Here is a 12,063-nt window from a genome sequence, read left to right as displayed (position 1 = left end):
TGCACATCACATATGCATGTCAGTGGGAATCAAGGTAACTCATGCCCATAGGACTTGACAGGAACTTTACCAGGAACTACTGTCTGTGCTCAGGAGTCATTCTGCTGGGGAGGTGGGTCTGATGTGTGGGAAAATAAACAGCATCATCACACTTGAAGAGAGAGAGAAGATCTTAACAGGAAGGTCCTTGGACAATTTGGAAGTGCCCCATGGTTTGAGCCTCTTGCCCATGTGGGCATCTTGGCTCAGGAGCTAGAGCCACAGTTCCAGGGAGCACCAGTAATGACCACCACTTCTGCACACATCCATTGGTTTTCCGCTAAGGGTTTCAGGGGGCCATAGCTGGTCCAGGACTTCATTTCTGTGCAAGTCTCTGGCCTGACAGGAGATTGATCAGGCTAAGGACATCAGAAGGTCATCATGAGGTCCAGAACTCCGAGCCTAACAGCTCCTAGGGTTCTTTCTGTTTCAGCCACTGTTTGGAAGGTTAGTACTGCTTGTGGTTACCCCTAATCTACTTATGAGTAGATTTTATGAATTCTATAAAATTTACTCTGGTCCTAAAATAGACTTTGAAATTTCTGGCAGTCCCATGTCTCACTGTCTTTGACAAAAGAGAGAGTGGCCACTGCATTGTGGAGCTGTCTCTGGAGGCTGGGTGACACAGAGGAGGGGTCTAGGGATCGAGAGGGAATGAGGATCCCAAGTACAGTCAGACCCTGATGTCCCCCAGGGGAGTGTCTCCTCGATTCTGCCTGCTGCACAGATGAGCACCTCTTCTCCTGCTCATCCTCCCCATCACCCTCGCCATCCTACCCCATCCATCGCTGTCCTCATTCATTACAGTCACAGTGATTTTAAAGTATTCCAATGTCCTATACATTTAAACTAATTTGATGCACAGTGTGATGGGACAAACACATCTATTCACCTAAAAACACACCTGGTACCTTGTTTTTTCAAGTTGCCTTTAAAATAAAAGCTCCCGGAGATCCCTGGGTGGCTCAGTGGTCTAGTGCCTGCCTTTGGTCCAGGGTGTGATCCTGGAGTCCTGGGATCAAGTCCCACATCGGGCTCCCTGCGTGGAGCCTGCTTCTCCCTCTGCCTGCATCTCTGCCTTTCTCTCTCAGTCTGTGTCTCTCATGAATAAATAAATAAAATATTTTAAAAAATGAAATAAAATCAAAGCTCCCTAAGAGTCATGTGTGAAATAAGACCCATTCATCAACTAAAGACTCTGAGCAAAGTTCAGAGAGGTAAGGGCCAAAGTCACCCTGTAATGGGGAGACCTGTGCCATTTCTGGCAGAGAGCTGTTTCTTGAGCATGTGAAGTAAAGGCTCAACCAGGTTTGGTAGCCTTTAGAACCTGTCGGTTCCCTGGGAAGTGGCAGGTAGAAAAATGGAATAATGTTTTTATGACCAAATAGCAAAGTCTCCAGCTCTGTGATAGATTGTTTAACTTTCACAAAGGGGGGTTTTTCAGCTGAAGAGAGTAGGTTAATAAGATACAACTCTGAGAATAATGTAGTCATTGAGATGAGGAGCGAGACATGAAAAACAGTGACCATACAGTCAGGGAGGGCTACTAATTGACCTCTAAATTGCCACAGTTAAAAAGGAGATGCAGGTATGAGGGCTTGTAAGGCAAGTACGCTGTCACTGCCAAGATGCCACTTTTCTACCAAATTGAGTGCTAGACTCGACACAGCTCTGTGCCCAATGTGAGGTTCCAGGACAGGAACATCACACCAATGGCACACAGAAGGCCTGATGGGCCGCTGCGAGCCAGGTTCTGGCTCTGCCTTGCTCTGTGGATGAGGGGTTTGGACACGGTGAGTCATCTGCTCAATGCCACTCAGCTAATCGGTTGAGGAGGCAAAATGCATGTCCTGGTCCATCTGACTCTAGAGCTATGGTTTGAAACACCACTGTCAGAAAAGTCCTGCCTGCAAGCTGCAGGGAAGGACCTGGAATGACACTGTTTGGACACAGAAACCTGAAAGCAGACTCAACTAGTGAAGCTCAAATATATTCTCAAGGGTTTGTGCATAAAGGAATGAAATTAACTCCTTTTTTCTTTTTCTTTCTTTTTTTTTTTTTTTTTTGTTTTTAAATAAAGAATTCAGCCTACATCTACAGTATGAGTTAAATCTAGTGAGGAGTGATTAGGTTCTGCAACATTCTAAGGAGTCCAGCTCCGTGAGGCAGGGGTCATGTCTGTCCTCTTCATCTTGAATCCTGGGCCTACCCAGTGCCTGGCACATGCACTTTGTCTCAACTTAATCATATAATCTTTTTTATAATAGTAGCTTCATTGAGTCATAATTTTATACAATAAAAATCACCGTTTTAAAGTGTATATTTGAGTGGTTTTGTTATTTTCAGAGTCGTGCAATCTTTACCAAATTCTGTTTTATTATTTTTTTTTATAAGTTGGGAATTTTGTTTTTTTAGATTTTATTTATTTATTTATGAGAGACACACACACAGAGAGAGAGAGAGAGAGGCAGAGACATAGGCAGAGGGAGAAGCAGGCTCCATGCAGGGAGCCCGACGTGGGACTCGATCCTGGGTCTGCAGGATCACGCCCTGAGCCAACAGCGGCACTAAACCGCTGAGCCACCCGGGGTTGCCCCCAAATTCAGTTTTAGATTTAATTTTTGAATAAATGAATGGAGGTATGCATGAGTCTTTTGATCATTTTTTTCTTGAGGCATTACCTATACAATAGATGTTCATTGCTGTAGAGCAGCACAAGGGAGGTCTTTTGGGTGTGACAGAGAAAGTAAGAATTTTCTGAGATAGTTTTGTTAACACTCAATTGGTCCAACCAAGACCCCAGATTCCTTTTATGTCTCAGGGTTGTGTGCTCTGGAGTCTGGTGTAGTTTCTCCACATGGAGGAGTGTTTATCTGTTTTATTTAGATATTTGTTCAAGTTACAATCACAGGTTTTTAAGGTAACATACAAATCCACCTGAGAATCATTAACAAATACCCAACGGCACTAAATAAGGTAATCAAGTATTAGTGGCTAGAGAAAAAAATTTAATTCAAAACCCTATAGCTCCCAATGTTACTCCTCTGTGTAACTGGTTTCCAATTACCAACTTAAGAAGTACAAACAATAGTTTTGCTGCATCATCAGGTCAGGCATATTGTGTAAACATGCATGGTTTTGACTGCTGTCACATGCACGTGGAGTGTGATGACAGTGGGGAGGGCCTGGCTGGCCTCAGAAGCTGGCACCCCAGAGGACCAGGGCGTGTGGCTTCGAGGAGCCCATGGTCACCTTGTCATTTTCCCTGCCACACTTCTCAGACTTGACTTTGTTTTCCAGTTTGTGTCTTGAGTCCTTCCCTCCCCCTTCACTTTTTGGGTTCAGGCTTGGATATGCCTTGCTAAATAGTTTCAGTTCCTACGGGATCAAAACTACATATTGGAAACAAACACTTTCCTTAGGCAAGGGCAGTAAAATATCAATTTATAGAATGCAAAGGAAATGGTGCATTTCAATTTCATACAAATGGTATATTTCAGTTTACTGACAATTCAATTTCATTTAGAATCAATCATATAATCTTTTTTTTTTAACATAGCAGCTTTATCAAGACATGATGTTATACCATAAAGTTTATCCTTTTAAGGTATATACTCAGGTGGCTTTGGTATATTCAGGGCTGTACGATCATACCAAATCCAATTTTAGAAGACCCTTCCCTGCCAAAAAAAACCCAACAGTATTCCTTAGCTCCTCCTCCCTAATTCCCTTCCCACAGCCCCTGGAACTGATAATCCACGTTGCATCTCTGTGGGTTTTTGCATTCTGGACATTTCATATAAATGAAATCATACAATACACAGCCTTTTGTATCTGGTTTTTTTCACAGAGTCTAATGTCCTCGAGGACTACCCACACAAAGAAGTATGTATCAGAGCTTTATTCTTATTATGATTACATAATATTCCTTTGGATGGTTATATCACATCTTGCTTATCTGTCAGTTGATGGACATTTGGGTTGTTTCTACTTTTTGGCTATTATAAATAATGTTGCTATGAATATCCTTGTACAAGTTTTGTGTGGGCATGTGTTTTCAGTTCTCTTGGGTATTTACTAAGCAGTGGACTTAATAGGTTATATGGTATCTTTATGCTTAACATTTTTGAACAGCCAGACCTGGCTCCTCCATTGAGCACTTACACACCTGCCAGCAGACGAGGGGAGTTCAAGCTCCCCATACCCCTCACCAACACTGGTTATGTTCTGTCTTTTGATTCTGGTCAACTAGTGAGTATGAAATGAGGTCTCATTATGGTTTTGACGTGCATTTCCGTAATAATACTGAACATCTTTTCATGGGCTTGATGGCCACAAAGTGCTTCTTTTTTTTTTTTTTCATTTGTGCTTCTTTTTAAAAGAAATGTCTATTTAAATAATAGATGATCATTTATTCTTTTAATTTTGTTGTTGAATATCCTTCTAAAATGTGCTGAAGTACTTTTACACCAGTGCTTCTACAATTGCACTTTGAGACCCATTGGCTCACTGATTTGGGTGGTACAGGGTCTTCAGAATGCCACCGACCTCAGGTTCTTTTCATTTGCTTCCCTCATCCTTCTATGAAAGCTGTGCTGGAAATCATCTGTGGAGAAATCTGGATGGTAGGGCATTCAGAGAAGAGGTGGAATGGGGTTTCTTTCTCTGTTATAGGACCATCTGGACTTAGAAAGGGGAGAATTAGGCCACCTCTTCACTTGAGATAGTCCAGTTACCTGACTTTCATGGTGTATGTGGGGCTACAGTATACAAATTGTCTAAAATGCTAGGAGTGGAATTCTTACGGTTTTGTTTATTTTCATTATATAGTTAAGATATAATCAGGCAAAGAACCCATCAAAGGATGGCCAAGATGATCACAAAATATTATCCAAACCTACCTACTAGGTCAAGTGGTAAGCTGAAAGCCATATCAATAAACACAGTAACAGATATTTCTATGGTTTGAAATAAACCACATTAAGGTTTTTTTCCAATATTGTAAATGGTTAATACCTTTCAAAAGAACCTATTGGATTCTCTTCTGGCTCTAACCACAAACCAAAAATGATAAGTCCCTATTGGGAGCTCTACTGAATGCCTGATGTTGCAGGTTCTCAAGGAACACTTGTTGAATGATGATGCAGAAATATTTCAATAATTAAATTCTGATTCCAACTATCTAAGTAAAAATGTTCCCCTATCTCTGGTTTGATACTGTCATATAAAAATTGAATAAACTTAACAAGACACCTACTTTTCATCATCCCATTTCTTTCCATATGCATTTCTACAACACACACACACACACACACACACATCCACACATAGCTACAGACACATCCATACACAGACACACACATCCATACACAGGCACACTCACATACATACACACTGAAATAAAATCCTTGAGATGAGTCAATGACTTAAGGTACTATTTGCCTATCTCATGTTACCTTGAATGATTTCCTATGAACAGAACTTAGGGTTTCCACAAATGTTAAATGCTGTCTTTACGTTTTTGGGTTTTTTTCACCTTTTGAGCCCTTTGTCTATTGACCACCACCGTCACCCTGGCAACTGCCAGTCTGTTATCTGTATCTATTAGCTTGTTTTTGTTTGTTTTATTTTTAGATTTGACGCCTGAGAAGGATTGGATGGTGTTTGTTTTTCTGTCTCACTTACCTCATTTAGCATAATGCCCCCGACGTCCATCCATGTTCTTGTAAATGGTTAAGATTTCATTCTTTTTTGTGGCTGAGTAATATTCTGTTGTATATGTGTGCATCTGTGTGTGTATGGAAGCATGTATGTATGGATGCATGTGTATGTATGTGTGTGCATGTGTGTATGGATGTCTGTGAGTGTATATATATGTGTGAATGTGTTTAACGGATGTATGTGTGTGTATATGTGGGTGTGTATGTCCATGCATACGTATGTGTGTGTGGATGTGTGTATGGATGTCTGTGTGTGTATGTATTTGTGGATGTGTGTGTGTGTATATACTACCTTTTCTTTTCTTTGTTTTTCACATTTTATTCATCCATTCACCTATTTATGGACACTCAGGCTGTTTCCATTTATTGGCTACTGTGAATAATGCTGCCTTGACCATGGGGGGGGGGTGTAATAATTTTTCAAGTTACTGTTTGTTTTTTTTTTATTTAACGTTTTTATTCTGTGTGGAAGATACATATGGTAAGGAAGGAAAGAAAGAAATATTTCACTACTTGCCAAGTTAATGTCAGGCACTTCTATAGTCATTTTTACTCCTTTATTCCTGACCTGAGTTCTGGGAGGTGGTTCAAGTCCTCTTCTGGGAGGTTCACTGGGCTGAGCAAGCTTGCTGCACACCCCTCTGCATAACTTGTATCAACGTTTGACTAATGCTCCCTGGCTGAGTCTCATTTGTGTTTCCTTCTCATGTGTGTGGTTATTTGAGGCTGGGGCACTGGATTGGAGGGATATATACTTTCAGTTAACTGAGGTTCTTGTAGATTTCAGATCGGCTAATGATTTACAATGTTTTTTAAGGTTTTAATTCCAGTTAGTTAACAGTGTAATATTACAGTGTAATATTAGTTTCAGATGCACAATGTAGAGATTTAACACTTGCATGCAGTATCCGGTGCTCATCAGGACAGGTGCCCTCCATCATCCCCATCCCTATTTCCCCATCTCCTCTGGTACTCACCAGCATGTTCTCTGTAGTTAAGAGTCTGTTTCTTGGCTAATGAGCTTTATGGGATGATTCTATAGAAATCTTATTCTCTGGGTAAAAACGGGTACCAAGTTAGCTAAGTAATTTCTCTTTGGAGTTAGGGATAAACGAGGATGAAAGTTGAAATCCTTCCTTCAAAATATTTTTGATATATTGCAAGTTAATATTTAAACTAGAAAAAAAAAAAAAAGCTGAGGCATCCAGGATTGCTGGCAGTGCAGCCATTCAGCAAATTAAGAAAGGAAGTGTTGCTTTAGGAGACACTGATTGAAGAGAAGGAGCCAGGCTCTCGGGGAGAAGAGTAGTTTTCTCTGCCAAGTCAATGAGAGGCATATTTCTGGAATCTTATTTTTATTTATTTTTTAAAGATCTTATTTATTTGAGAGAGAGGAGAGACACAGAGAGAGAATGGAGTGGGGAGGAGTAGGGAGAGGGAGAAGTAGACTCCCCACTGAGCAGGGAGCACGATGCAGAACTTGATTCCAGGGCCCTGAGACCAAGACTTGAGCAGACGCTTCACTGACAGAGCCCCTCAGGTATTCCATATTTCTGGAATTTTAAAGGTAAACTGTGGTGTATCCCCGCCTGTCCCAGATGAGCACAAGTTGCAGGCCCGGTGGACCGGCAGGCTTCGGGGAGGGGTGCTGGTGCCCACACAGCAGGGGAAGGGGAGCTACTGCGGGTCTGGGGATCTGGGGACCGTGTCCGACCTCTGGTCCTATGAAACAGCTTGCTTCTCCCTAACACTGCAGTTTTCAAGTAGCTTAATTCTGGTTTTCTTTCTGAAGGAAAACCCCTCCCATAAAGTGTCCCCTTAGCCCCAGCCCACCTCCATGCTAATTCCCTGATATTGCTGAGGCTGGGAGGCAGGGGCTCAGCAGGGAAAAACAAACGCACCCCCAGAGAAAGTTCTTCCACCTCAAAGCCATCAGGCCCAAGAGCAGGGAAGGGGTTTCTGACTGGCCTCCTTCCCTTGGCCTCTGTGCCTGTCACTCTCTTCCTCCTGGAAGCTGAAGGCTCTGGGAACTTCACCGGGGGTGTGCAAGCTGCCTGCGACAGAGCAATCTTTGATTTGAGACACTCAGACCATAATTCTTTCTGACCTGGGATCCAGAGGCAATGCGTTGTTTCCTTGAGCTAACGTGCTTCTCTCTCCTTGGAGGGCAGGAGGGCAGGGACCGCCTCACCAGGGGGCCTGCTTCCCTAGTGTCCCGTCTTCCTCAGACCCTGAGGGGCACCCTTTCCCACGGGCCTCAGCTGGGACATCAAACTGACACAGGGGCAAAGGGAGATGTTGAGATCAAGTAAAACAAAGTGCAGTCTATGGGCTGTGCTGCAGAAAACCCTATTTCTAGGACCTTCTGTTTTCCCCCACTTTGTTTTACTTTATCTCAACATCTCCCTTTGCCCCAGGGCCTTATCTGTTTCCTGTTATGTAAAAGAGGAATTTCAGGAGAGTCAATGTAAATAAATGAAGGATGGATTTGAAACATAGGTTCCAAGCATTTTCTCAACATTTGCTAAAGAAAACAATATAATGGAGGAAAAAGAAACAAAGCAAAGACAAAAGCCGAAACTAGAGCAAACAGGAGACTAATATCAATACACATAAATGGATAAAACTGAAAAGAAAAGCCTCTGGGACTAGGGTTAAAAGAGAAATTATAGTATTCTGCTGGAGGGCACAAACCTGAAATAAAATGGCACAGATGTCTATGAACAAATGAGCCTGTGGAGACTAACTGCAGGAGGCAGCAGAGGCAGCGGCGCCAGTAAAAGGGCGGTAGAAAGGGCTTGGGATGCAGAGCCTGGGGCGAGCCCTGCCTTCCTGCAGGGGTCCCTGCCTCTTTCCCTCCTGCAGGGAGGAGGCAGGAATTCGCTGTTTACCAGAGGGAAGCAGAAGCCTCCACACTGCAGCTGTGAAATAGAAAGAGTGTGAACATTGTGAATATTTTAACTGATTTTCTTAACTTGCAATAAATTTGGAAAAAACGAATTTTGATCTCTGACTTATACAACATACAAAAATTCTATATTTATTAAATTGTATGTTAATTAAAGATTTAAGTGAATCAAGAAAACTGTAAAAGTATTAGGAGAAAATATAGGACAGTATTTTTCCAATCTTAGCTGAGAGAGTCCTTTCTACGTATGGCACTAGAATCAGATCCTATAAAGGAAAATAGTGGCTGATTTGGCTATGGTAAAATAAATTTACATGAAATGATAATAATGTAGCAAAAACTATTTGTGACATTGACAATAGAAAGAAGTAAATATTGATAATATAAACAGTCACGGGGATCCCTAGGTGGCTCAGTGGTTGAGCATCTGCCTTTGGCCTGTTGTGCCTGAGATTGCGAATCTGAGAAACCACCAAGGAGTCAACACTGATGCAAACACACGAGAGTTTATTTACAAGCTCGATCTTGGGTCCAAGTATACCTGACACAGCGGAGCAGGTACTTGGACCCCGAGGTGGGTTTCAGCTTAGTTTTTTTTTTTTTTAATAAATTTATTTTTTATTGGTGTTCAATTTGCCAACATATAGAGTAACACCCAGTGCTCATCCCATCAAGTGCCCACCTCAGTGCCGGTCACCCAGTCACCCCCACCCCCTGCCCACCTCCCCCTCCACCACCCCTAGTTCGTTTCCCAGAGTTAGGAGTCTCTCATGTTCTGTCTCCCTTTCTGATATTTCCCACCTATTTTTTCTCCTTTCCCCTTTATTCCCTTTCACTAATTTTTATATTCCCCAGATGAATGAGACCATATGATGTTTGTCCTTCTCCGATTGACTTACTTCACTCAGCATAATACCCTCCAGTTCCATCCACGTTGAAGCAAATGGTGGGTATTTGTCGTTTCTAATGGCTGAGGAATATTCCACTGTATACATAGACCACAGCTTCTTTATCCATTCGTCTTTCCTGGACACCGAGGCTCCTTAGTTTTAAGGGCTGGTCTCGGGGACCTCCAGAAGGGGCGGAGGAATTTCTCAAGTTCTGTTTACATTTTGATATGGGGCTTTCAAGGGCACTGAGCTCTGTCCTTATTCTAATATGGGGCTTCCTAGGGCCTTAAGCTGTAAGCTGTTTTCTTCCTGCAACTGAAGTAATGTAAATTTCAGCTCTTCTTCGCAGGGGCCTGGGATGGCTGGACGTGTGCTAACGCTGAACTTAAAGTGGAATGGCCTTAATTTTCTAGGCCTCCACAGGCCCAGGATGTGAATCTGGAGTCCCACGTCAGGCTCCCTGCATGGAGCCTGCTTCTCCCTCTGCCTGTGTCTCTGCCTCTCTGTCTGTGTATCTCTCATGAATAAATAGATAAAAACAAATAAATAAATAGTCACTATATAGTAACAACTAGAAGGGACAACCCAGTAAAAAATGAACAGAGGGTTAATTCGTAGAAGTTGAATCGAAGGAAATTCTAAAATATATAAAATCCTGAGCGTTGATGAGACAATGAGGAATTAGGCACTTGAAGCCACTGCAACGTAGGTGCAAGTGGCTAGAGCATTTTGGAGGTCAGTTTGATAGTCTTGAAAGATTAGATGTGTGTACCTTTTGATGGAAACATTTTACTTTTAGGCACATAAGTTACAGAACTAACACAGAAATAATGAATTAGGGCATATCTGTACAGAAATTACTTTATAATTGCCAAGCAGAAATGGAAAATATCTTCGTGTACTGACATGAAATTATTTTTCCATTGTACATAATAGAATAAAATGAGCCATTTGCAGAAAACTGAATAGAGTTTGATCCAATTTTTATTTAAATAAACAAATATGTATTTAATGAACAAAAGCCAATGCTCATCAGCAAGTTAACAGTGATTGCTTCTAAGGAATTCAATCCAAGAGAAATCCCACATTTTACTTACACACTCTACTGTTTGACGTTTTATTTTTTGCAATAAACAAATATTCGTTTTGTAATTAAAAATAAAGATTTGAGGGGATCCCTGGGTGGCTCAGCAGTTTAGCGCCTGCCTTCGGCCCGGGGCCTGATCCTGGAGTCCCGGGATCGAGTCCCACATCGGGCTTCTTGCATGGAGCCTGCTTCTCCCTCAGCCTGTGCCTCTGGCTCTCTCTCTCTCTCTCTCTCTCTCTCTCTCTGTGTCTCTCATAGATAAATAAATAAAATCTTAAAAAAAAAAAGAATAAGATTATGAGAGAGAGTTTAGCTTTTAAATTATCTGGGAAACTTTTTCAAATTATTAACTTTCTTTGCCTCTCTGGACACAGTGTGCTATAGCTAATTCAGGATTGTCACGTGATTTCTTAGTGCTATTTTATTGATACTATCTTGTTATTATTTTTCACCAAATCTCTCTTCCTCAACCTAAAATCAATCAGCTGAGTTCATTTTCATCTCCTTATAATTTTTTGTGTGTGAGGAAATGGATGAATTCATCCATTGAGTCATTGTTCAGTGTCTTCTATTATTAGAGTATGACCCTAATTTGGCAAATGTTTACAGACAATAGAATAAAATGCCCTAAACCCGTCAATGAATCCAAATATATGATAAATCTAATGAGGCAAATGGAAATTTCAAATAACTGTGGATTTAAAATGAACAAGAAACCACAGGCATCTTGTCACTGTGCATGTCTACAGTCTCCCAGGACATGCTGCACCAGTGTGCAGGTATCTGTCAGCCTGTCCCAGGCTCCTGCCACCTCTGGGCTCTGTGTGATGTTGTTTCTGGGTTTGTGGTCCTTTCCAGAATGGTTTTGTTTTCTCTTTGCACTCTGTGGAGTTTCTGTTCTCTTTTCTCCATTAGACTAAAAAAAAAAAAAAAAAAAAAAAAAAAACAGCACATATATTTCTTGAAATACTGACAGCGTTAAAGCCTGTGAGAGCCTTCCTTCCCACAGAGCAGGAAGGGCTCCCAGAGAAGGAGTGCTTACTCTGGCTCAGTTGTTTGACAAACATTTGGTAGCCCATCCTGCTCCAGGTCCTGGTTTGGGAGGTGCTGGGCTTTAGAGATGAGCAGCAACTCACAGCCCCGGTAGGGGAGAGGACATGCAGACACAATGAAGGTATAGAGGAGGAAATGTAGCATAGTGTAGTCAATGTGTTGGAGGTACAGGTGTGGGGATGCTCAGGGCTCCCTGAGGGCAATGGGAAGAGGTAGCAGCCAGAATTGATGCTGGGACAGAGCCCTGAAATTATGGATGTGTGAGTGGGCAGGCAAGCTAAGGAAGGACATCTCCGGTAGCAGATGCACCTAGGGGGCTGGCTGATTCTGGAGGTCCAGGTGCAGCTCTAGGAGTTCTGACATACT

This window comes from Nyctereutes procyonoides, unplaced genomic scaffold (assembly GCF_905146905.1).
Source record: "Nyctereutes procyonoides isolate TBG_1078 unplaced genomic scaffold, NYPRO_anot_genome, whole genome shotgun sequence".
Classification (NCBI taxonomy): Eukaryota; Metazoa; Chordata; class Mammalia; order Carnivora; family Canidae; genus Nyctereutes; species Nyctereutes procyonoides.
The sequence above is the reverse complement of the archived record's forward strand: the minus strand, read 5'-3'. Positions refer to the sequence as shown.